Raw genomic sequence first — 27,943 nt, 5'->3', positions numbered from 1 at the left:
GTTTGGCCAGCAGAGTTTTTGAACTCGAACTTGAATTTAAAGTCTGGTGTGTGTATCTAGCTAGGTCTCAATTCACATATGTGCTACCTTCTTGGCCCCCGGAGTCATTTGAGTTTGTCAGCCCTGTAAAGTTGGTGTTAGGAAATGTCTGGTCAATCAAATCTATTTGTTCATGAGTAAAGCTCATGACCTCTTTTAGGACACATTTGAAGATCATGGAAAATGTCTTTTCATATGGAAAAGCTGCCTGTTATCAGAAAACATCAGCTGACGAGGCCAGAAAGCAATGTCTCCTGACTGAGGGCTTCCATGGTGTGACCACCTCAGGGCAAAGAATAGAGTGTTCATGGGTCCCTGGAGTCAGGCAAGGGGGACCTGTGGTTTAAAAGAGTTCTTGAGCTCTGGGACTTTGGATTGTTCTGAATGTTCCTCTTCTGCCCTGGTTATGCTAACACCTCATACCCACTTAGCGAGAGTGGGTGACCAAAGTCAAGACCATAATCTGAAGAGATGAACACGAAGCTGTTCAGACAGGATGCCCTGCTTGGGACTTGACCTGGATTGGGGCAGAATCCAGGAGCCCTATGCCTGAGGAGGATGCACCACAATGGTGGAGGCCCAAGAAGATGTTGTCGGGTTGGTGGAGACCTTCAGTGGTCAGCCCAGCTGCACAGCCTGCCCCACCCAGACTGAGGCCTCACTGAGCACTGTCCTTCCCTCATTTTGCCTCTCTCCACAATCTTTCCATCTGGGTGGGGGAGATGCTGGCTTGACATCTGCCTGGCTCTTTATCCTCAATTTCTCCCAGCGTAGCCAGGGCGAGCAATTCATCTCAAAAGCTCAAACCAACCTGTGTTTGCCTTCCCGACCTCGAGGCTATTTTAATCCTGCAAACGTAATGATGTGTGTGGGGAACAATTTTGTTGTTTACTGAAGCAGTTGAGTGATAATTGCAGAGAAAGGAGAAAGCGGAAGGCTTTTCCCACAGACTGTATTTCTTGCTGTCATTCTCTATGCTAATAAGGCCCCAGTGTTACGTCTTGTGAAGCCAGAAAGGAGCACAATAGGGGACGGGGACAGGGAGAGGCCAGCCTAAGGAACAGCCTGGACCCCAATCCCAGAGAGGAGGAAAGGGAATTGGACAGTCCAGTGCTGGCTGTCAGGCGGGTACAGTGTATGGAGGTTGTGAAGTGCAAATAGCTGTCTGCCCACAAGGTGGGGTTCCGGTCCTGCAGGCAGCTTTCCAAATAAAGCCAGGAGTGGAAGTTTCCGCCCGAACTTTTTTTTTTTTTTCCTCCCTCACAACATGAAAAGAATGAAGATAGACCAAATGGAACAAACGGAATGATTTTTATTATTTTCTTTTCTTTTACCTTTTTAGGTTAAACCGTTTGTCCATTTTATTTCTTTGTGACTATAGTTCATTAAGTATTCATCAGGCTCAAAGTATCAACACATAGTTCTCTTTAATAATGCATACCCCTTAAATTAGCCTCTTCTCACTGCCGGATAGAGAATTTGTTTAATTCATTTTTTATTGTATATACTTAAGGTTACAACATGATGTTTTGATTATACATGTCCAGCTATCTCTCGATATCTGCAGAGGTTGTTTCCGGGACCCCTGAGGATACAAAAATCCACGGAAGCTCAAGTCCCTTATATAAAATGATGTATAATTTGCAAACCTATGCAATCCTCCTATGTACTTAAAGTATCTCTAGATCGCTTGGTATAATACCTAATACAATATACATGGTATACAGATAGTTGCTGTACTGTATTGTTTAAGAAATAATAATAAGAAGTAAATTGCCCATGTTCAGGACAGATACAGCCAGTGTGGGCCGCACTGCCCATAACACGAACAAGAGACCAGGCAACATTCAAACAACGAGCAAGGCAGCAAGGCCTAGGGTCTGAAGCACAAGGGGGCTACAGCAGGCTACGCCCACCCCTCATTTGGTTTGTGGAGTCAGTATAGGGCTTGTGTGGGAAATTCTTTTGGGAACTTTCTGGAATTTTTTCCCCAGTATTTTCATCTGCCATTGATGGAGGCTCAGGTTACAGAGACCCAACCAATGAAATATAACAGTGAAATGATTATTACTGTTGAACAAATCCACCATCTTCCCTAGGTAACTTTTTGCATATGAGTAGTAAGACTACCTAAAATTGATGCTCTTAACTACTTTTAGCTATACAATATTACTAACTACATAGTAACTATTTATTATAGTCTTCCTGCCTTACATAATATTTCTAGACTTATTCTTTTGTAGAATGAATGCAACTTAACACTTTTTGACCTATATCTCCCCACTTCCTCCTCCTCCCTTCCCCTGGTAACCACTGTTCTATGCTGTTTCAATTTTTTTAAAAGGTTCTGCATATAAGTGAGATTATACAGTATTTTAATGTCCTCATTGCAGCACTTGGCAGCATCTCTTTTTAAAGGCTCTAGGATGTTCCCTCAGATGCAAAATCAAACAACTGCCAGATAAATACAGGAGCCTATATGGACTTTGGGACTGGAAATCATGGTGTAGTTTACAGTGTTGTTAGTTTGAGAGAGAACATACAGCCTGCAACTAACAGATGCTTTAAATGCAATACAATGAATGTGAAAAGGCTATCAAGGATGTCACGGCTTTTTGGATGTGGCTGCAAAGCAGGGATACGAAGAGGTGAGGTCAGTGGGAGGAACAGGGAAAGGCAGCAGGGCTGTATGGGACTTGGCCTTAGGGCTTTGTTCACCCTGCAGCATTATAGAAGATGGGTTCCCAGAACTCTTCCATTAGGATCACCCAGTAATAGGGATGAGTGCGTGGGGCAGGCACTTGAATTGCAACCTGCGGTGGTGGAGACAGGGCTTCTCATTTCTGTCGAGCTCCCACGCGTTGCTGTGTACACTGTACTGAGAACCTCTGAGCCATCGAGTGCTCAGGTGTGGTGCTGCAGGGGCGGCCAGCTACAGGGCCTGTGTGGAGGATGGGCATGATTTGGGGGCCTAGATGATTCACTCAATTAAATAGCAAGACCCCAGCTCCTGACTGGGGGCCCAGTAGCTTCATTCCCTCAGGGGCATAATGGGGAAACCTGGCAGGGGTTGACAGGTGGTGACCCAGTGGGGCCTGGGGATAGCCAGGCTTCACTGTGGCTCAGAGTGTCAGGGGTAGCAACACTGACTCTCTGAGGCTCTGACTCTGTTCCACCTTGTCCGGTGCTTGGCTCTTGGACTTGCTGAAACCAAGTGCAAACCCTAGTGGGGGTGTACCAGTGGGAAGAACTGATGGGGACTCTGGGGAGCCAGAATTCGTCAGGACAGAGGGGACCCTTGGATGGAAGATAGTAGAGACTTAATGGAACAGCTTTCTGGAGGAGCACTTTCCAAGCTCCTGCAAGAACACACAGGAAAAGCAAGAAGACTCAAACATGTTACAGAAAGAAAGCTTTTTTTCTGATCCTGGAGGAGGGGAACATTCTCAGCCCCTTACTCCAATCTTAATTTGAAATCAGGCCTGGCTTTAAGAGGCTCCGTTTCAGAGCAGTTCATCTGGACCTCAGCTGTACATCAAAAACAAAGACTTAAACAAACCACCACCAGTTTTTTTCTAATTTAAACTTTTTTTTTGGTTAAACTTTCTCTTTTGACTAACTCCCTAATGCAGTTCCTACAGCAAGTCTAATTAGAGGGTATTTGACTCTCAGGATTCTTATATAAAAAAGACCAAACCTCTCTCACATTAAAAGCCAGGTCTCTGTTAGCCACAGCCTTGTTCTCTCTTCAAACAATTCCTAGGTAAAAAGTAAAATAAATAATAAAAAAAATGGTGATTTTCTGGGACAAAACCAATAGTCTCCAAGAAAGACTCCATTCTCCCTTTTGAATGGCTCATAGGCACCTCCCCACAAGTAACGGGCTCTCCTCTCACTGCACCCAGTGCACTTAGCCAAGGCAAACCAGACGGCCCCGCCCTTCTGAGTCAGAGAACAGCCATTATTCTCTGACAGGGAGTGTGAAGAACCTCTGAAACCTCAAAATAAATCCCAACTGACATGTTTAAACCATCTGCCATTGCTGTGATGGAGTAAAAATTGAATTTATAAACAATTCTTTTGCTGGTTTTCCCTGTCATGGAATGTCCCCTTCCGGTTCACATTTATTGCTCCGGTCTCCAGTGTGGTAAGACCATCATCAACCTCAGAGGACATGAGTGGGCCCCTTGCAGCCCACTTTGGTTATCTCCGGTGTGAAGGAGAAGACGGGATCTTTCATAGGATTTCTCCTTAGGTGTGTGTTATGGATTGAATTTGCTTCCTTCCCTCAATTCCTGTGTTGAATCTTCAAATCCAGTTCCTCAGATGTGCCATTGTGGGGAATTAGGATCTTTACAGAAGTAATCAAGTTAAGAAGAGGTCTTTAGGGTGGCTTTCTTGGACATAGTCACACAGGAAGGACACAATGTGAGGAGGTAGGCAGAGACAGGGTGATGCTTCTATTAGCCAGAGGAGCCCCAAAGCTGCCAGAAGTCACCAAAACCAAGCCACAATGCAGATCCTGTCTACAGCTCTCTGAGGGAACCAACCCCACCAATTAACTGCACTTTGGTCTTGGACTTCTAGCTCCCAGAGCTGTGGGATATCACATCTCCTTTGCTTAGTTACACAGTCTGTGGGACTTGGTTACAGCAGCCCTAGCACACTAACACGACACATCTGTCACAACTCACTTCTTTCTGTGTAGAAATCATGCTTCTCTAAGCCCCCCTGCCATTCCCTGGACTCCTGAGAATGACTGGCTTCCCTGAATCTAGCCCCCTATGCTCCATCCTCTCCAGCAAACCTTCATCTGAACAAGCACGGCTGTCTCTTCCAGTATCCTGATTCTTACTACATTAAGTCTTGAAGCCCATGATCATAATCTGACCTTTCCAGGCCTCTGGTCTCCTTCAGAGAGGTCTTCCCGCTGTCTCATGACCATACATGCTCATGTCTGCCTCATGCAGAGCTCCTTGACTGCCATGCTCTCCTCCCTGATTCTGCAGGAACACTGCCACCCATACCACTCAGTGCAGGGGTTCACAGACATTGCCGGGAGATTTTGAAAATCCCAAAGGCATAGGGACATCAGCATCTCCACCCTTGTATCCATACATCAGTGTGTTTTTAAGCTCCTGCAGATTCAACAGACAGCCAAGCTTGACAGTCAGTGACTTGGTCTTCTGGATCTCCCTAGTGTTTCTCAAATGCTGACATGCACCCATGTCAACAGGGCTTGGCAGGAGCCCGAGGCTCTCGATTTCCAGCAACTTCCAGGAGGTACTGATGCTGCTGGTATAGGGACGACCCTTTGAAAAACAAAGTACTGGACAAATGTGCCACAGTCAAGTTGGCACATAAGATTAGCCATTCACAGAGAGGTTACTGAGGATGTGGCTCCGGGTTGGTAGAAGTGATGAGTTTGGACTGGAGATGTTGAACTGGAGGAGCCCATGGACAACCCAGGGGCCACTAGCGTCTGAGTAAAGATACAGATTTGGGAGTCACGAGAAAATAGATGGTAGATGAAGAAGCGTTGCCAAAGTCACCATGCTGGATGATGAGGGGTTAGAAGAGGGACTAGGATGGGACTTCCTGAAGGGCAGTGCACTGGGGACAGGCCAAGGAAGCAGAGCTCTGGAGAGGAGCTGGAAAGGAGGGCCTAAGGTGTGGGGGTCAGCCAGGATAATCTAGGCTCACAGAAGCAAGGCAAGTGATGACTCAGAGAGCAGGCTGGGCTGGGGATGTAGCTCAGTGGCAAAGCCCTTGCCTAGCATTCACCCCCAGCACTGCACAGAAAGGATGCCAAATGTTGGAGAGGTTTAACAAAGGAACTTTTATATATCCATTAGATTTAACAACAAAGAGATCTTTGGTCTCCATTTTTGAAAATGCATTTTCTTCAGCCAATTTTGTTTAGCCATATTTACTAAACATCTGTTTATTCATGCCAGGTGCTGCTTTTGGCCAGAAGCTGACATGCTTGGAGGGGGGATAAACAGCAAGTAAACCAATAACTGGACAAGGTTACTCCAAACAGGGACAAGAGCAGTTGGGAAAACAGAGCAGAGTGATGTGACAGAGGGTCACTGGTGATGGGCGTGGAGCTTATTTGGTTTGGACGGACAGGAAAGGTCTTGGCCGGGGTGGGGTGGGGGGATATTTGATCTGAGTCTTGAATATAAGAAGAGAACATTTGGGTAAAAACTCAGCAGGTAGAACATTCCAGTACAGGGCAGATAGATCTTGTGCCAAGGCCTCAACATTCTCAGTCTGGGGTGATCTTGCCCCGCAGGGGACATTTGGCAATGTCTTAAGACATTTTTGGTTGTCACATAGGGGAGGTGCTATTAGCGCCTGTTGGGCAGAGGTCCATTTAAGGAACAGAAAGGGGGTCATAGCCTGGCAACTGGTGTGAGAGGGAATGAATGGTGAACAGGAGTCAGAGAGGTTGGCAGGGGCTAGGTGCCCAGGCCTTGGAGGACTTGATGAGGGCTCTTGTGCTTTACTTCCTGAGTGCAGTGGAAGCCACTTGCAGGTTCTAAGCAGGGAAGGGAGTTGATTTGATCTCCATCCTACAGTGGTGCTCTGTGCTGTCTGGAGACTGGATTAGTGGACTGGAGTAGGAACAGGGAGGCTACTGCAGTTGTCCCGGCCAGAAAGGCAGTGCCTTGGTGTGGGACAGCAGGAGAATGGATGTAAGACTGCAATAAGTAGAGCCCAAGAGGTAGTGAGAAATCAAAGACTATATCTAAGATTTGGTTTGAGCAAGAGGATGAGGGATGGTTCACTGTGATGAGAAGATTGATCAAGGTCTGGGTTTTGAAGAAGATCAAGCGCTTGAATTGCTAAAGTAATAGATGGGAGTTCAGCTGCTATTATGTTTACCACAGTGCTGTTTGAAATAGTTGCAAACAATCCAATTATCCGATAATAGGGGATTATTAAATAAATTATGGATCCAGTACAAAGTAATATTATAGAAAAATATCTGTTTAACATGGAAATATGGTCACAATGTGTTACATGAAAAAAATGATTGTGAAATAGTATGTAGAGTATGATTTTAGTGGATTTTTATTTCACTTTTTTTTTGCCAAAATATATACTCCATGAAGTAACAAGTATAGAAGTGAAATTATAGAAGTGCTAGAAGAAAATATGGAGACTCTGTTTATAATCATAGGGTGGTGAGAGTCTTGTATAGCATCATCTGAAAAGCAGAAATCATGAGGAAAAAAGATGGATATACTTGACTAACTGAAAAGCTAAGCCTCTTGTAGGTAAAATAAAATAAAAATAAATAAAAAAGAACAAAGCTGGGAAAAGTTCATCTTGATCACAAAATTAATATTGCTTCTGTCTAAAGAAAGTTTATAAATTGGTAGATGATGCAATCAGTCCCCCAGAAAAATGAATGAGACAGGAATATGTGTGTACTAGAAGTTAAAATGGACAGTCAGCAGACGGGAAGTTCTGTCTTCTTGATTATAAAGAAATGCTCATTGAGATGAGTCCATTTTTTTTGAGTTATCAGAGTGGCAGAGATTAAAAGATAAAGGACTGGTGGTGTAACTCAGTTCCCAGCATGAGTAAGACTCTGGGTTTGATCTTCAGCAAACAAAACAAAACATAAAAGATCAGAGTGAGGTCCATTGCTGGAGAGGGTGGGGGAGGGTAAACTGGCACAATCTTTTTGGAGTATCATTTGAAACCATCAAAATTTAAACATGCTTTTCCTTGATCAAGGAAGACTACTGTTAACTATTTTATCTACATAAATAATGAGGCAACTGTTCAAAGATCAGGTACAAAATGTGCAAAGCAACTGTTGTTAGTAACAATAGAAACTTGAAAATAACTCAAATGTTTCTCCATAAGATGCTTAAATGAACTGAGGGCCATAACAAGTAACAAAACAATATGACTATGTTGCAGAATGGTCCATATAATATGATCTTATTTTTTAAAAATAAAATAAATAGTATGTTAGCATAAGGTTATAAGAGTTTAGAAAAAGTTCCCAAAGCTTACACAAAATCCTTCAATGTTATCAGCTCCAGTGGGTAGGATAATGGGGATTTTTAGTTGGTATTTTTTCACCTTTCTTTATTGACTATTTTTTGACATAGTGTCATATTTATAAATATGTATGGTAAAATAAATTACATATTGGCATTTGGAAAAGGTGGAATTAACGAAATTATGAATGAAATATATTTCCTATGTCAAAATCATCGGTTTAGAATTTCTCTTATTGTCTCTTCATATCTTTAGTTTTTTTTCATTCCTGGTCCTCAAACCTAGGACCTTGCATGTGCTAGGCAACTGCTCTACCACTGAGCTACACTCCCATCCCTGAATCTTCATGTCTTGTCATCACAATATATGCAATTAGAAGGAAAATGAAATATCTTAGTATTTGACAATGTTAAGTAAATAACATTCCCTCAGCTCCCACCATTTCCCGATGCACAAATAAGTGTGTCACAGAGCCACTTCTTTAGTAGAAGCCAACACTTTTATAAATCTTTGGTTAACATAGAAGCAGCAGAAGACACAAAACAGTTTTGATTTATGTAAGATATGCAAGATAAACCAAAATAGCTGGGGGAGGGAAGGATGGAGAGAGGATGCTTAATGAGAACAGGGGTGCTGTTGGAGAGGAGGAATAACTTCTAACGTTTACAGCACAGGGGGATAATGATGGTTGACAACAATAAATGGAATGTTTCCAGATAGCTAGTAGAGAGGATGTTGAACATTCCCAGCACAAAGAAATGATAAATGTCTGAGTTAATAGATGTTCAGGTACCCTGATCTGATCATTACACATTGCATCCAAGTATTGAAATTTCACACTCTAACCCCTAGACAGGCACAACTACTATGTGTTGATTAAACATTAAAAAATACTTAAAAATCAGAGGCTGGGGTTCAGAGGTAGCGCACTTCCTGGCATATGTGAGGCATTGGGTTTTATGTTGGCACAGCATATAAATAAATAAAGTAAAGGGCTATCAACAACTTAAAAAAATTTGAAAATACTTAAAAATCAGCAAAAGACTGAGAAAGGAAGCAACTGTGGACTATTCTATAGCTCACTAGGCAAAATTTTAAAAAAATGGTAAAAAGTAGTATCGGATAAGGAATTTACCTATATAAACAAATAATTTGCATCTCCTTATAATCCTGCTTTTTTGAAAAAGTGAGACATCTATTTAAACTTACTGAACACTTGTAAAATATGTACAGATATTTGCATATATAGACTTTTTGTATGTATGTATTCTAAATGGTGTATATGTTTACATGTTGTAAAACGGAAGTTAAGTGTGGCCTAAAATGGTCTATTCTTGAGTGATAAAGTTTCGTCTAATGCAGCCTCCACACACTGTGAATTTTAACCTGAGTATACAAGCAACTGAGTCCCAACTAATTGGAGCAGTTGAACTTCCAGCCAATCAGAGGCTGAAAATTGTCAAAAATATGACCACGTGAGGTAAATGCCAATTGATGCCCATCAGATTCTATCTGTATGTCACTCCTTTTCTTCAGCTATAAATATAACCTACACCTGTGGTGGACTGTGGAGTTCTGAACCATCTTTGGTCTGGAATACTGCCCTGATCTAGAATTCTTTTTTTTTTTTCCCCCTCAAGTAAACTTTGATAAGTTTCACTGTTCTCGATTTTTCTTCTAACAATATGAATTCAGATTCATTCAAATTTCTGTTTTTCTAATAATGATGTTATAGTTTGTATGTGAGGAATCCCCCAGAAGCTCATGTGTGAGACAACCAATGCCAACTTTAGAGGAGAAATGATTGGTTTATGAGAGCCTTAACCCAATCAATGAACCAACCCCCTGACTTACTGAAGGTGGGTACAGTGTGGCTGGAGGAGGTGGGTCCCTGGGGGTGTGGTTTTGGGGTTTATACTTTGTACTGGCAAGTGGAGTCTCTCTCTCTCTCTCTCCTTCCTGATTGCATGGCCTGAGCCACCTTCCTCTACTACACTCTTCCGCCATGATGTTCTGCCTCACTTTGAGCCCTGAGGAATGGAGCTTGCCATCTATCGACTGAGACTTCCAAAAATATGCACCTGCACCCCCCCAAATAAATTTTCCCTCCTCTAAAATTGTTCTTGCCAGGTCTTTGGTCACGGCAGTGAAGATGCTGACAGAAACATTGACAAACCTGAAGTAGCTCAGATGTTTACATGTGTGTATTCTCTGCGCGTATCTTCATCTGGCTGCCGTAAGGTGAATGACTTTCCTCTGCTGGGCCCTTCTGCCATGATGCTCTTCTTCCTTGTCAGAATAGCCCCCAAGTGGCTAGTCTTGCTGGTTTAGAGAGGAAACTTTTTCTTTGAAAGTAGACTCAAACTGCAGGCCCTGAAACACAAAAGCCCCAATTACACACTAACTAGCTCCCAGCTGAATCCCATGAGTGAAAAGAGGAAGATGATACAAAAGAGAAGTTTCTAATGTGGTTCTGCAATTGCCAACAGGTTTCAGGGATTGGTGGGAGGGAAAGATGAATTCATTTAGGCTTATTCAGCCGTAGAACCCATAGCCTCAGAACCCCTGATTTGTCCAGACCTGGGTAGAGTCTCTTGATTTTTGTTTCAGAGGAGTACACTGATAGCCAGGATTGAAACTTTTTGATGTCACGCATAACTCTGAATCTCCAGGATGGCAAAGGCATTGAGATTCTGTTTGGTCGGTATCATGTGTGATTAAATGCTATAATAGCTCCTTTAACTGTGGGAGACAAAATTATAAGAACTGAAACTACTATGGCGGTGGTAATACAAAGCCAAGGGAAGGGGCAGAGAAACAGAAATCCTCTCAAAGCTAACCTGCTCATCACAATCAAGGGGAATTAGTAGGAATTAATTAACTGTGATGTGAAGCAGGGATGCTTCCTCAGCATTTGCTAAAATAAATCACAAGGGTAAACTCTAATAAACCTAAGTAACATTGGCTCTTAAAAAGAGCCCTTCTATTGAGAATAGTTGCCTTAATTGTCCCCCCTCCCATCTTTCAGTGATTTTAATGGGACTAGTTATGGGGCTGCTGAGAAGCCATTTTGAAGTGTGGTAAAACACAAAGTAACTTCTAGAGTGGAACTTTAATTTTTCTTCAGGATTTCCAGGTCGTATTTTGTCACATTGGAGAGACAGGTGGGATGGGCGTCTGGCACTGTGGATATTTTCTCTAATGGAATCAAAGTCCTCAGTCTGAAAGAGTGAAATGTGTTCCAGTGATTTTTTTTCTTTTTTTTTTTTCCAAAGACCTTAAAGATGGTGGGAGTATAGGAAATGAAACACTATTTCCTATGACCAAAGGCTTTAAACTGTAATCCAGTTAAAATCTCCTGGGCTAATTATTGCTTGGCTTTATTCAGCAGAGGAGCTTCTGAAGTCGGCTTGCTTGAGTGTGAGGTACTCCATTTTAATGTTGCAAAACCTCCTAAATAACCACAAAGGCATCTGTTTATCTCAATCTTCACTTAAAACACCTGCTTACTGATACTTGATTATGTGTTTTGAGGCTTATGATTGAGAGCCTAACACCTGGCTGATTAGGTGGATGTTTGATCATGTTTTGAAATGCAATTTTACTACTTAGCAAGTAGTTCCATGCTGCAAGGCATTAAATGAATTGGGTGCCTCAAAACTCTTATTGTTGTTTTAAAAAGAACCATTACAGAATAACAGCTTGTTTTCATTAAAGAGAAAATGAACTTGAAGATTCTTATACTATGATGCAGCTTTGTCCTTTAAGACAGGGGCTTCAAAGTCTGGTTTAAGAGTTCCTGCCCTAGGTGTCCTGAATCAGAACCTCATTAACATGGAGAACTGATTCCCTATGTTGAGAAATGCTGGTTTAAGAGAAAACAACTTTCAAATGGACGCTGAAATAGAACAGGTAGCTTCTTGGGTAGAAATTTCCCAAAGATAGTGATGGATAATCCACGACACCTCCTTCATTTACAAATGAGAAGACTGAGGCCCAGAGAAGTGAAAGGATAGACTGAAGAAACACATTGTAGAAGAGTTGAACTAGAACCTGGGTCTCAGTCCCTGCTCACTGATATTGAGCCCAAGTCCTCAAACAGAGAATTCTTTAGATTGGGAGACCTCAGGACATCATCCACTGCCACCCTCCTCCCACCACTGTAGTTTTTCTTTCTGACCTGTTTGGATGACAGCCAAGAGCTCTCTACCCTTTGACTTCGGAGTGAGTAGCCAGTGGGAATCCATAGTGGAAGACCAGGAGAAGGAGCCCATCGGAAGACCATCGTGAGCTCATCTGAGGGCACCACATGGGCTTGGGGGAAGAAAACAGTGTACCAACTGTATTGGGGTTCTTCCGAGAAACAGAACCAAAAGAAAAGAAAATATACAGAGAGAATTTATTATGAATAATTGGCTTGTTTGAATATGGAGGCCCTAAAGTCCCACATCTGCTGTTCGTAAGCTGGAGGCCCAGGAGAACCAGTGGTAGAATTAAGTCCAAGTTGGAAGGCCTGAAAACCAGGAGAGCTGATGGTGTAAACTGCAGCCCAAGGGCAGGAGAAGGTGCGTGTCCCAGCTCAGGCAGGCAGAAAGAAGGAACAGCGGCAAACTCCTTCTTCTACCTTACATTCTGTTCAGTCCTGGTGGATTGGATGATGCCTACTCATCCTGGGGAGAGCCCTCTGCTTTATTCAGTCCACATGTTCAAATGATAATCTCCTCCAGAAGCACCACATAGACACACCCAGGAACAGTGTTTTCATCTGGGCACCTCCTGGCCCACCCACGTTGGTATACGAAATGACCCCTCACAGCCATCCTTTGGGAACTTGGCATCCATACACAGCTCCTTAAACCATACTTAATCCCCAAATACAGTATCAAGGTCACCATTTCACTTACCATGAGAGAACTCTCCTGTGTACTAACCCCTTCCCCAGAAGAGGAGGTAAAGTCCTTGAGAGGTGTTTTTCTTTGATGCCTTGGAACTTGAATACTATGATATAAAATTACCAATATGTAAATACCATAATATAAAGTTAATCCATCTTATGTTACATGATAAGGGACTAAGAGAGGGAAGAAAAAAATACATAGCTACATGTGTACAAGAACATGTTTGCAGCAAAATAAGGAAGAAACACTCATGGCAATACTGAATTCAGGTAACATCCAGATAAAGAGATGCATAGGGTCAAGTCTGGAAAGGTCCTGAGTTAGGAGCTTAACCACCTGCAAAATCTCAGAACGTAATTTTTCAGGGATTTTTAATTTTGATTTTTTTTTTGCGGTACTGGGGATTTATCCAAGGGGTACTCTACCAGTTAGGTTCAACCCCAGCCCTTAACATTTTTTTTTTCTTTTTTAAGTTTTGAGACATGGTCTTGCTGTGAGGTTGGACTAGAACTTGTGATCCCCTGCCTCAGCTTCCCAAGTTGCTAGGATTACAGGCACGTGCCACCATGCCTGGGACATTCAGGGATTTTTATGAAGGCTTCATCACCTGGGCATGACTGATGATTGCTGTGGTTCGGGTCTTAAATGTCCCCCAAAGGCCCACATGCTAAGGGCTTAGTGGCTGCCCATACAGCTACTCAGAGGTCACAGAACCTTTCAGAGTTGGGCTCAGTGGGAAGAAGTTAGGTCACTGGGGACAGGCCCTTGAAGGTGATGTTGAGACCCTGGCCCCTTCCTCTTTCTTTTTGCTGCCTGGTGCCATTAGGCAAACAAGTCTTCCTCTACCATGTGCAGTCACCAGAATGTACTGTGCCACCACAGGCCCAAAGGAACAGGGCTAAGTGACCCTGAACTGAAACTTCTGAAATCCTTTTAAATTGATTATCTCAGAAACTTTGTAACAGTGACAGAAAGCTGACTAAGCCAACTATTAGGACCATTTTCATCCCTTCTCCCCTCTGTGCAGAATGAGGGATCAGGTTGAAAGTTCTAAGCTTCTAATCATGACTTGGTCTTCCTTGTGAGCACTGACCATCTAAGACCCACCAGGAGCCTTCTCATTAGAACAAAAGATGCTCCTGTTGAGATAGGAATTTGGGGATACAGAAAAAGAGAAAAAGAATGAGTCTCCAAACAGAAGTGCACACGAACCTTTGAAATGCAAAATGAGCAACTCATGGGCAACCCAGCCCAGGCCTTGGATTGGATGATGCCTACTCATCATTGGATTTTGCCTGCAAAATGCAACACGATGCAGAGACAATGCACAAGTGCTGTAAGCTGGTGCAAAATCATAGAACTCCGTCCTGACTTCGCCTCTAGCCCAGCCCCTAGGCACTGTCTTACACACAGGTTAACACGGAATTCTCCCTTGAAGGTGCGCTCTTTGCTTTACTCCAAAAGATCTCTCTCTCTTGATCTGTGATTCTCCCTTGAATGTGCCTCTGCTTTTCTAAATGAAACAAAACAAAACAACAACAAAAGCCTGTCTGTGTCTCTGGCATGGTTGAAATTGTTTTCCATTACATATGCCAAGGATTCCCCTTGTCCTGAGTTGAGGACCCCCTCTCTAGAAACTCATCTGATGACACTGTCACTCAGGAAATTCCAAGAGTTTTAGGAGGTCTGTGTTAGAAACTGGCGTCAGAGACCAATATGTGTTTCTTATTACTTCATACCTGCCTATGTGATGGTGCTGTGAACCCAAGTTCTCTGAAGAAACCACTCATGTATTAAAGACCCTGCAGATTTGACCTTGGCTGACATTGTGATAGTGGAGAGATGGAGTGTTGTCGCAAAGAACAAAATTATCTTGGGCTATTTTAGGTCCTTTAATAGCCAAGTACCTTAACTTTTGTATCTGACCTAACATCCTTGTAACAAACTTCTCAGAATGCACTACAAAGCTGAGCAGATTTCTAGCCTCCACCAACCCTAAAGCTAAGAATGCCAGAAGATAACATCTGCAACGTGCAGAGGAGATTTCCCCCACATTCCCCACCTGCCTGATGCTGCCACCAACGTCATTGGTAAATACGTTGATTTATGACTTTCCTTTTTCTGTGTCTATAAAAGTTCACATAACCTCTTCCGCATTCATTCAGGGTAACTGTTCTGGGGCCGTGGTCACTCATATTTGGTTTAGAATAAATTATTTTCTTGTTTCCTTTAAAGCAGAGTCATTATTTAATGTTCACCAGCCATCCCAGTTTGCCAAGACTAGAGGCTTCCCAGGACACTGAAGTTTCAGTGCTAATACCAATCAGTTCCAGGCAAACTGGAGTAGGGGAGCTTATTTAAAATCTGATTATAGAAGAACTAGAGAAAGCTCAACACTTTGGATAGTAACCTTAGAAGTATATCGACTATTGTCTTTTTTTAAAAGTACACACACTTTTTAATTTTATTAATAAAAGGTGATAACATATACAAAATTAAGCATTTTTCCCCCCTTTGGTACCAGGGATTGAACCATCCAAGGGTACTTTACTACTGAGCCACACTCCCAGCCCTTTATATTTGTTTATTTTTTTAAATTTTGAGACAGGATCTTACTATGTTGCTTAGGGGCTCAGTAAGTTGTTGAGGCTGGCTTTGAGCTTGCCATGCTCCTGCCTCAGCCTCCTGAGCCGCTGGGATTACAGGAGTGAACCACCAGGCTGTGCCTGACCCCCAACTAAAGAAGTTTTGAAGAGACAGACTGATAAGTGAGTCCTTCTCCATTCTTGTCCTCTGTCAGTTCTCTTCTTTAGAGGCAAACTCTAACCAGTTTCTTGGTGTCTCCTTCCAAAGACATTTCACGCACATTTAACTACAAAATATATGATTTAAAGTACACAGATGGGAGCCTACGACACAGTGTTCTTTGCCTTGCTTTTTTCACATAATAGTGTACCTTTGGGATTGTTCAACAGCAGTACAAAGAGCTGCCACATTCTCTTTGGTGGTTTTATTGTCGGGATTTATAGTATTGTTATTTAAAAGTTTAGCAAGCCACCTATTAATAGACTTTGAGTTTGCTTCTAATTCAGGGTCACTCATACAAACAACGCTGCAGGGAATATCCTTGAGGGTCCGGTCACAGACAATGTGCATTTAAATCTGCGAGATGTCATGTCAAATTGCTATCCACAGACGTTCCCACAGCCTCACTGGACACACACCCTGTAATTCAGCCAAGATCAAGGCCTGGTTAAGCAAATCCTAATTTTTGCTACTAAATTGGATCTCCCATTTTACTTTCCAACTGGTCTCTACCAGCTACCGCGGGAAAGCTATCCTCCAGCCAGAGCCATTTCCTGCCTTTTCTGCTGCTTTTGCTGAGTCAGCTCATTAGCCTTAATTGTCTTCTAAATGATCCCCAGCTGTGTCATTCTTTCCAGACCTGCAGAGTTCTGGGAAATGCTGTCACAGCCAGGGATGTGTCTGACTGTGGGGATGGAGTGAGGTCCCTGCAACCCGCGGCCAAAGTTGGCAACTGGAGAATCAATCAGCATTCTTTTGGTCTGAAAATAGGTCAAATCCATAAAGACAGGGAGGAGTTGGAGAGCATCACACCGGGACCACAACAGAGCTCAGACTTCACTCTCAGACCTGCAGCTACTTGTGAATGCTCGGGACATCTCAGTGGAGCAGTTGGATTGATTGCCTGAACCACGTGTTCACCCTCCTACCTCCCACCTCCAGATGTTTTGTATACGTGGAGAAGTAGATGTATGTGACTCTCCAGGTCTCCTCCTGCTACTGGTGTGCTGAGGTCAACTCATGCCAACATGTGAGCGTTGTTAAGCTTTTAGGAATTTTGTGAGCTGGTTGGTAAATGCAGCCATTTAAAAATATATATAAATTTACAATTAAATATATTTGCTAAAAGTAAAGATAATGAATACTCAAAACATATCTGCCTCATTACTTTGCTAGTTTATTTTACGTACAATTTTGAAGCTTTTAACGTCCGTTTTGTGAAAATAGGGTGTGATGATGTTCTCCTGCACATCTTTCTCAACTCCGTGGTTGGTAATCTCTTGTGTTTAGCTTGAACTTGGCCATGGTAAGAGCATTTACACCACAGAGTTGGCAAATACTACAAAGAAGTACTTGATTCATCATTTTGCTGATTGTCTAGGCTTAAGAAAATGAAGGGACTAATGTATAGGGCAGTTTAAACTTAGAAGTCTGTTGTGTCCACTCAGCAGAAAGAGGAATCAGTCCAACCAACGTCGTCTAATAAGAGTGAGTTTATAAGTAGATCTCATAGGTAATGGCAATAAATATACTGGGAAAAGGGATTGAGATACAACTTTGTTTGTAAAATCATCATTAAATTGCAACCGTTGTTTCACAAAAATCAACAAAAGCCTCCCTGAGAGAATCAGTGAACAGTATGGATCTTCACGAAGAACCACTGAGTAGTTTATTATCTGCAAATTGTGTCACATATCTTTATGTTGGTAAATTTAAAACATCCTCACATATGCATACTCAGCTTGAGCATCCCTTTTTGAAATGCTTGGGAGCAGAAGTGTTTCAGATTTTAGATTCTTTAGATTTTGGAATACATGCATATATGTGATGAAATATCTTGGGGAATGGAACTCAAGTGTGAGCATAAAATTCATTTATGTTTCATATTCACTTTATGCACACAGGCTGAAGATAATTGTGTTCAATATTTTTAGTGCCTTTTGACTGTGACCCATCACATAAGATATACCAAGTCAAAGAAGTACCACTTGTGGCACAAGTTCCACTTGTGGCATCCTGATAGTGCTCACAAAATTTTAGGTTCTGGGACATTTTGGATTTTGACTTTCAGGTTGGGGAAGCTCAATTGTACATGCATTTTTTTTTTTCCTTTGATAGCTGATTGTTGAGTATTTACTGACACACTATTGTCTCCAGGTTCAGACTTCTGGGACTGTTAATTGATTTTGAATGTTATCTCATAAAAAATCCTGCTGTTCCATCAGTCTACACTGTGTGTTGGGGTTGAGGTGGTATAGATGCCACCTGCCTCCTTTCTAGGCTGAGGATGGAGAGTAGTGCTCACCTGAACCACAGTGTGTCACCCAGAACTAGGAAAGGGAGTAGGCTCAGCACTGAGGAGCTGGCTGGCTTGTGGCCAGACACTTTGTGTTGAACCTTCTTTCTGTTCCATGGCCAGAAGTCCTCTGTATTTGTTTAATTCAAGATTGTGACACTTCTGAATTAGCAAGGCAGGTCCTCATTGGTTTACCTCAAGTTAGCATGTGCCAGAAACACATTTTAAGTTTTAAAAATTATTCAGTTCATGGCCAAATTCACCATGCAAGAGAATCATTTTACTGAGATCAAGGCCATCAAAACACAAGTCCAAAAACACTTAATTTCTTTAAACTTCGGATGTGAAACAAATACCTATTGTAGAGAGATTTTCATCTTGATCATGTGACTGGAGCAGTTGGGCACATTTCTTGCATCTGTGTTTCAGTTCCATACCTCCGCCAAGGAGCTGTGCTGAGAACCAAGGCCTAGGTCTGTCCCAGAGCCATGGGTCAGGGGTCAGGGGTGTGGGTATGGGGTACTTCTTTGACTTGATATATCATGCAAACTTCTTCAAGGTAAACCACAGATCTAACCTCTGCTTATGGAAAGAGTGAGAAGATTGAGTAAGGAGATTTATTCGATGGAGATTAAATAGGGCAAGGAAACCCCAGGAAGGTGTCTTTGTCAGTTTGGACTGCCTTAATAAAACATCATAAACTGTGTGTTTAAATAACAGACACTTATTTCTTGATCTGATTTTTGATGAGGTGTTTCCTGTCTTGGAGGCAGCTGCCTTCTCGCTGTGTACTCACATGATCTTGCAGTGTGCATGTTGTGGGGCAGGGGGGGAGGGAGAGAGAGAATGAATCTTGATTTTCTTCTTTCTGTAAAGTGCTATTTTCAACGTGTAGGTCCCACCCTGTCTTAGTCTGCTTAATGCTTTCTATGGCTAATAATATATTACTGCAGACTGGGTAGATTTTAAAGAAAGAAGGATTATTTGGTAGTTTTAATCCAAGATTTAGGGGCTGCATCTGATGACGACCTCTTGCTGGCAGAGTCCCAAGGCAGTTCAGGGCACCACTTGGTGAGAGAAAGTGTAGGCAAATATGTTTCAACCTCTTTTCCTCTTCTCATAAAAGCCCCCAGGATTCAATAATGGGGGTTTCACCATGATGACCTTCTCTGTTATGGCTTGGATATGAGATATCCCTCCAAAGCCCCTGTTAATGCAGGAATATTCAGAGATGAAATGACTCAGTGATGTGAGTTGTGATCTCATCAGCCCGTCCTAGTCTGCATGGACTGACTGGGTGGTAGCCATAGGAAGGCGGGGCATGGCTGGAGGAGGTGGGTCACTGGAGTCGTGCCCTGGAAGGTGAATCTTCCCCGTGGTCCTTCCCCCCAGCTCTGCTTTCTGATCCCGCCATGAGCTGAGCAGCTTTCTCCTTCTGGCCTCACCTCGGGTCCAGGGCAATGGAGTTGGCAAATGGAGTTGGCCATCTATGGACTGGTGAATAAGATGGAATAGGATGGTCAGGCAGTCAGGGTAATGGGCCCCCATAAGGCTTTTCTCAAATATAAAGCTCACTCCTTGGAAATAATTTGTCTCTGAGTGGGAAAATGGAACTGGGGGGCAGACCTAAACAGAGGTTACAACAGGAAAGTTCAATTTCCAGAGCTACAAGGACACAGTCAATTAGAAGGTGGTGAGCCAGACCAATAGCCTTGATAATTTCCCAATACCTGTTTAACACAAACTGTGACCAATAGCCTTGGTATTCTTCTAAGACCTGACTAGCATAGATATTGATCAAGGCCCCTACCTAGTAGCTATATAAATCCCTAGACTAGGACACTTAAGTGGCAACCCCTAGGAGGTCCCCTTTCACCCTGTGGGAGTTCTGGCTTTTTTCTTCTCACTTGAATAAACCTTACTCTTTTGTGCTCACTCTTCCTTGTCTGAATTTCATTCTTCAAATTCATGAGACAAGAACCTGGAAATGAACCACTGACAGGTGACTGGGCTATGCTGCTGCACTAAAGCAGTAGAGGCTAAAAATCTCGTTCCAGAGACCTCTAAAACCACAAACCCAAACAAACTTTTCCTCCTCTAAGTTGTTCTTGTTGGCTAGTTTGGCTACAGTGATGAAAAACCTAACTAGAACATTCTCTGATCATAATTACTTCCCAAAGGCCTTGTCTCTAAGCACAATAGTTGGGTTAAGTTTTTACTCTCTTAATACCTTATAATGGAAAGGACAAACCACAGTCAGCCTCTAGGACTCCTTCATATCCTCCTACCCTAAACCAAATTTGCTCCCAGAGGCCCTACCTTCAAATTCCATCACATTGGGGATTAGGCGTCAACATGTGGATTTTGGGGGGTATACACATATTTTGGGGGTATACACATATTCAGCCCATAACAGAAGGCCATAAGATCAAGTTTAGAAATTAGGCTTGAATAGGAGACCAAACATCAACTGGACCCCAACCCAAAGAACATACCAAGAACAGCCTGGTGAGGCCACAGCAACTGCTTTTTCTGTCCCTGGACACTGGGCACCTTTGTTGGTACCACTTCTGCTGCCAGCCCAGGGCACTGGACATCCCTGCCCCTGAAATTCAAGGCTGCTGTCATGCTACCAGAGGTTGCTTCTTTGTGTGTGTCCTAAGGTCTGATTCAGAGCCCAGGACACATGGGTCTCTGCTGCTTGCCTGAGTCTAGCTGTGTGGGAGGCTGGGGGAGTGAGTATTTGGCTCCCCACCCCCAAGTATTCTTCCTCTATTAGGAGGAAGGCTCGACTTTCTACTTAGATGCACAGCGGGTGTGCTGCAAATATAGGAATGGAATTTAATGGCTGGGAAGCCCCAAAAGAAAATCCAAGTGTCCATGCTACTTGGCCATGTGCTCTGCAGGTTTATATGCTCCTCGGTGTCACCCTTCCCTGCCATGGGGACTTTCTGGTCATACATTCCTCACTGAACTACTCCTCACTGTACCTCCTGTTCTCTATGCAGAGTATGCTTGGACCCCTTCTTTCTTCAGGGATGGAATCGGGAGAGATGTTGGTTCCACCCTGATCCTGTTTCTTGCCTTCTTGGCTACCCTGAAGACCGCACCCCAGGGCTCCTCTGCGGTGTCTGGATCTTAACGCTTCATGTGCCACTTTGCTCAGACCTCTGCCTACTCAGGCTGGAGTGGGAATGTGGCCCTACCAAACACAAGTGTGTAAGCCACAAGGAGCTGAGCCCTTGTACCCCTGTCTGCTGTCACAACATGAGTCCTCTCAAGACTGTGGCCTCTACTGCCTTGTATATTTAGAAGGCAGATCTCTTGCCTTAGTATTTCATATTGAAAAATGTCTATTAATCACTTTTGACTAGATTAGTATAAAAATTTTATGTATACATTTGGTGCTGTCGAGTTTTCAAACATTTCCACAATGATAACTCATTTTGTCTTAGCTGCCCTCTGAAATAGAACAGTTATTAACCATAGGATTAAGCCACCTAAAAGGCTGAGGTCACATAGCTGCTAAGGGGCAGGGTTGTATTTGGCCCCAGGTTTCCATACACATCACTTGATGCTCCCTGTAGCGTACCACAGTGTTCGGAGGCTTCCCATGACAATCCCAGGGTTCCCATGACAATCCCAGGGACTGTCACTCAAGAGCCAATGTCCTGCTTGACAGTTGTACAGGAGGCACAGGAGTTTTCAGTGTTCATCAGCCTCTTGTCCAGAGTTCTGTCCTGCCTCCAGGGGCTCCTGCAGGTGGAAGAGAGATTTGGTCAGCTCAGAGTGCCTGGCCTGTGGAGCTCACCCACTCCGACCTCTGGGTTTCCCTCCTTCCCTGCTGTTTATCGAGTGGGTGTCTATCTCAGTTACAGGTGGTCACAGTCCTTTAAGAGGAGACCAGAGGATGGAGTCTGTGACAACCCCAACCCTGAGGTTTGGAAGACAAATGGCCTCTGTTTCAGACAATGGAGGTGTCAAGTTATTCCAGCCTGATGAGATTACAGCTAGGAGTTGATTCCTCCAGAAAAGGAAGAACACCATTGGCATAGGTGTGCTCAGGTCCTCCTGCTGTAAGTACAGTGAGGGGTCCAGATGAAGATGGTATTAGGGCAGCAGGTAATTGGCAGATAAAATTACACCCAAAATTGTAAGCAATGAGCCCAGGAAGGACTGCAAATGGAAGCAGGGCTTGGACCATCCGGAGAGGCCAGCTTCTGGTGCCTTCTCTCTGCACAGACTCAAAGAAGGACAGACGAGTCTAGGGAGAATGTAAATGAGTTAGGGGTGTCAAAGGAAAAGCCACTGAGAGAGGAGGGACCATGGAGAAGAGGACCAGGCGAAGAGGACTGAGGAGAGCCTTGGGTCCCAAACTTTATGGGGTACCCCAAATCTCAGAAACCAAGATAAATTGTATTTTAAGGCAAGAGTAAGAAAACTGAAATGCACAAATAATTTATGGTGAACAGAATACCTGAGTTTTAGAGGAAGACAGGATCAGTGACAGCAGTGCATTGAGCTGTATTGGCACCTGAGGTGAAAGGAAAAGCAATGCTGTTGATCCTGTCTTAATTTAAAATGTTGATGTTTTGCTTCTCTGGATTTATTTTATTTATTCATTTATTTTTGTAGTTCTGGGGATCTGATGAGCACTCTACCACTGGGCTACATTTCTGACCCCTCCTCATGGACTTTTTCTTTTTTTGTAATTCATTTTGATTTTTAAGAATATTGCATCAGATATTAATGAATTTATCTTGATGGCCGAGTATTTTGGAGTCTCCTTAAATTTTGTGTCTGAGGTAAGTTCCAGCCCCTGCACACAATTCTTGGTGCCCTGTGATTTATTCCACCATGCTGCAGAATGGAGCTGTGGAACTCCTTTTCAGAACCACCAGGGACCCCTTGGGCCATCTTTGATTAAGCATTTTATTGCATTTTATTCTTGTTATGGTTTAGATATGAGCTGTTCCCCAAAAGCTCATGTGTAAGGCAATATCAGAAAGTTTAGAGATGAAATTATTGGGTTATGTGAGCCTTGACTTAATCAGGGCACTAATTCACTTGAATGGATTAACTGGGTGGTGACTGTAGGCAGGTGGGGTGTGACTGGAGGAGGCAGGTCACAGAGGGCATGCCTTTGGAGCATGTGTTTTGTCCCTGGTGTTCAGAGCTCTCTCTGTTTCCTGATTACCTCATTCTGCGCTGCTTTCTTCCACCCCACTCTTCCGCCATGATGTTCTGCCTCACCTCAGGCCTAGTGCTATGGAAGGAAACCATGAGTATCAGAGTACTCCTCTTCCAAAATTGTTCTTGTCAGGTCTTCTGGTCACAGTGGTGAAAAAGCTGTCTTTTGTGGCTAAAACAATTCTTTTTTTAAGAAGGTGATGCTTTGAGTTGGGAGTCCAGGTGACACTGGCACAGACCTGAGAAGGAAGTGCCAGGGTTGGGATCTGTTCTTGATAAAGAGATACCGTCCTGATGAATGGGATGCAGGACTTGAGTCTTCTGTTACTCTTGATCCTAAATTTCATTAGCAGCATTTAATTCTAAGCAGCTCCCTTGATTTTGTTTCTTTTCTGTAAAGCAAACCAGCAAGATTTTGATCACTTTCTCTGATCTTTATTTTTGTTTTGTTTTCATCATCAGTGAAAGGAAAAGTGGTTCTGAAATAAAACAACCTTGAGCAGTCTTCTCCCATTCTGGAATGACAGAATTGCCTCACTGGGGACGCCAAGCCGTTCCTTTCTATTCGTTGTTCCTGAGAGACAAGTAAAGGTGTCACTGATGCCCATGGTGGCTACTAACACCCTCTGTGTGACAAAGGTGCCTTTGAGGACTCACACATCTGGGAGGCTCTGAACAGGTGCTCACTGCTGACTCTTGGGAGTTCTTCCCAACAAAGCAAGTCCTTCACTGGCTTTTGAGATCACACATGAGATCCCCAGGTTGTAAGTTCCCATCTCCATTTTGAAAGGTGTTGGTGTTAGGGAGCTTTCTATCACTGTGACAAAATATCTGAGGTGAATCAACTTAAAGGAGGGAAGTTTTATTTTGGTTCATGGTTTCAGAGGTCTCTGTCCATGGTTGTTTGACCCCATCACTTTGGGCCTGAGATGAGGTAGAACACTATGGTGGAGAGCAGAGGTGGAGCAAGGCTGCTTATCTCCTGGTAGCCGGGAAGCAGAAAGAGGGGGCTAGGCACAAAATATACCCTTCAAGGGCATGCACCCCATGACCTACTTCTTCCCTCTAGGCCCTGCCTCCTCAAGTTTCCACTACCACCCACTGCCCATGAGGCTCTGAATCCATAGTGGACTAATGCAATCATGAGGCCAGAGCCCTAATGACTCAGTCACCTCCCAAGGCCCCAACTCTGAACACTGCTGCATTGGAAACCTAGCCTTTGAAGGCACGAGCCTTTGGGGACATTCCAGATGCAAGCTGTAATGGTGTCTCATCCTTGGCAAGACTGTGCTCCATGGTGGTGAATAGACTGGTTGCGTAGCTCACCTTAGTTCATTGGATCTTTCTGGTTACTGTTCCTCTTATACCCACAGACTTTCTATTTCTGTTTCTTTAGTGGCTCACTGTTAATGTTTGACTTCTCTCTGCCTTTGTTTCTGTTGGCAAGAGTGCTTTGGCCGAGAAGAGATGTTGGTGAAACATAAGGATGTACAGCTGGTTGGTTGCAGACATTCATTCTACAAACAATTATGGGATTCCCATTATGTGCCAGGCACTCTTCTAGGCAGAAAGGGTGGGAGGGTTTTGAAAACACTGGGCACCATTGGGGACATAGACAAGTCAAAGGATTTGATGAAAGCATTTGCTTAGCTGCTGACAATTGGTCATCACTCTCTCTCTTCCTCTTCCTCATAATCACCATCACCAGGCTCTGTGCTACCTTGGGAATACAAAGGGGAGTGAATTCTCTTTATTTATTAATAGTTTAAAGGCAAAATAGACTTATTAATTACAATTTTTGTGTGTGAGATAAAAGCTTTCATACCCTTCTGCCTCAGTTACTCTTGCAAGTAGTAGAAGTGAAGCCAAGATCCAAAATCAGGGCATTCTGGTGGCAGAGCCTCAGCGGTTCGGTCTCATGGAGATTTTAATGTTTGTGGGAAGAATATTCTTGTAGAAGGCAGAGGGAAAGGGAGGGAGGTACCATAGTGATTTTAAAAGATCTGCATGTCTTTCTCCTGTAATCATCTATGCCTATAAAGAAAGGGGGGATAAGGGAGAAGCAGCAGGAACAGGGAGGGAGAGGGAAACAGCAACAAAATCTGTCCTCTATGAATCAGTTGAGCAGAGAAAGACAGATTCAAATGTCCTTAATTGTGCAAAGCATTCAATCACCAGACGATAATCTCAGAGTTGACAGCTGAAAAGGTTCTGTCTTTGGAGAGGCTTTGAGTCTGTTGTCCTTATTTTTATGGTATACCCTGAAGGATAATCACTTTTTCTTTGGGAACAAATTTGGGTGAGTGGCAGGGAAGGGAAAGCAGAAGACATCTAGGAGGAGCGGTGGGCTGGCCTCCCTTTCTTAAGAGGATTAGGTGAAAGCTTTGCATCCTCTGTCAGTTTCATCCAAGGCCTCATAAAATACTTTAGCAAATTCTAAAGTGACAGTTTTTTTTTTTTTTTTACCTAAAAAGAAAATTGCTTTGAAAAAAGAATAAAAATAATGTATGTCCATTGCAGTGGGGATGGGGGGAAGCAACCAGAAAAACCATAAAAAGAAAGTGATCCTCATTCACTACTCCATCCCCGTGTGCTATATCCACACTTGAACCCACCGTATTTCAAAAATGGGTCATACTTCCTGGGTATATGCAGAACAATTTTTCTAACTTAGGAACATCCCGGTAATCAGAGTAGGGTCTTCAAAATCGTATTTATGTATTTGATGAGCCAAAGCTACTGGGTCGTGGTGTAGAAATCTGAGAGTCTAGATCAATCTAGACTAATACCCCTGACCCCCAAATTGGAAATTGTTTTCAGTTCAGATTCCTGAAGTTCTCTTTTCTTTTTCATTCTTAGTTTTATTGTTTCTTCAGTTCCATGAAATGATACAGTGTCTTTCGAGATCTCCCTTGCCTCTTTTTTCTATCTTTCTGCTTAATGCCAATCAGAATCAGTTTCTGCTTACAAGCTGAAGAAGCTTAGTGAACACAAGGTTACATTTACTGCTTCATAAACTTTTCCCAGCTAATAATATGTTATGATGAACATTTTCCAGTGTCCATGGGTGCATGTGTAGTGGGCGGGTAGTATTCCACCATGTGGGTGTATCATATTCATATAACTGGAAGGAAACAGCTTTTGACTCTCAATTCTGGAACCACTGTTTAGTAATTAAAAGTTCCTTTTTGGTATTTTATAGACATCCCATAGCAAACATTGCTATTTGTGCATTTCTTTGTATTTGTTGTTGTCCTTAAGACAGATTTCTAGAGATAAAATTATTAAAGGGTTTTTGAAATTTAAAATTTCATGAATATAAATGATTTCTTTTAAGAAAATTTGCACCAGTTTTTACTACCAACGATAGAATACAAGCACCCAACAAAAATATTACAAATTTTCCAATTTATTGCCAATCTGATAAGAAATAACACACAAAAATGGCAATATATATTCTACTTTGTGAATGATATACTCCTAAAGAGATTTCAAGGACATTCAGTTAAAAAGAAGGCCAAATACACTCCAAATCCTTTATCTATATGATTTGATATTTATAAATATAACATATATGTACAAATAACTTTAGATAGATAGAAAGTGTTAAAGAAAAAACAGTGGATATATCAGAATCTGTCATTGTAGATAACTGTTCCCAGCCCCTCCCACCCATTAGAGGTGGTTGCTAAGCTTCAGTGTGGTGTTTATAATTTTAATTCATGATTCTATATGATAATTATAGATGTTTATCCATAATACATAGTTATTTTGCTTATTTTAAAGTTATATGCTATATCATACGACTTTGCTATTTTTTATCCAAAATTATGTTTTTGAGATTTATTCATGTTGATAGATGGGGCTCTAGTTGATTCATTTTAACTACTGTAGTTTATTCTGCTGCTTAATTTACTGCATTACAAAAATGGATCCTAATTACTTATTGATATTCAGTAAATCTTTATATATTCTGTATACCAAGCACTTATTTTATTTGTATTGTATCTTCTTTCAGTGCGCAGTTTATCTATCATTGTATTTTGTCATTAGTTGATTTTTTTCTTATTTTAAGGTAAATATATTAACATTTTCTTTAGTGTCTTATTTATTACTAAGTCCTAAAGCTATGTTATCTTTTACTCTGAAAATTTTAAAACTTTGTCTAACATGTAGGTCTTCAATGCATCTGAAGTTGATTTTTGGGAATGGTATAATGTAACATTTGGACAACTAATTGTTCTAACTTCTATTGTTTAGGTGATCATGTCTCTATTGATTGGTAAAATCATGCATATCATTTATCAAAATCTATTACTGCACTTGATCCATTTTATTCTGTCAATCTAGTTTTCTCTGTGCTAATACCATATTGTTTTAATTGCTCTTAATTTGTTACATCTGATGTCTGTAACAAATCTTCCCAAATATTTTCTTCAAGTAATGTTAACTGTCCTGGACCTTTGAATTTTCCTATGAATTTTAGATCAACTTGTCAAATTCTGTGGAAAAGTCTACTGTGATTTTTGATTGAATTGTGTTGGGTAGAATTGCCATCTTAAAGCAAGTCTTCTCATCAATAAATATTTATCCCTCTATTAATTAGAAATGCTATTTTGGCTAACAATGCTCCATTATTTTCCTTCTAGTTTATTTATACATGTATTGTTAGAGGCCTTTGCTCTACCAA

This window comes from Urocitellus parryii, chromosome 3 (assembly GCF_045843805.1).
Source record: "Urocitellus parryii isolate mUroPar1 chromosome 3, mUroPar1.hap1, whole genome shotgun sequence".
Taxonomy (NCBI): Eukaryota; Metazoa; Chordata; class Mammalia; order Rodentia; family Sciuridae; genus Urocitellus; species Urocitellus parryii.
The sequence above is the reverse complement of the archived record's forward strand: the minus strand, read 5'-3'. Positions refer to the sequence as shown.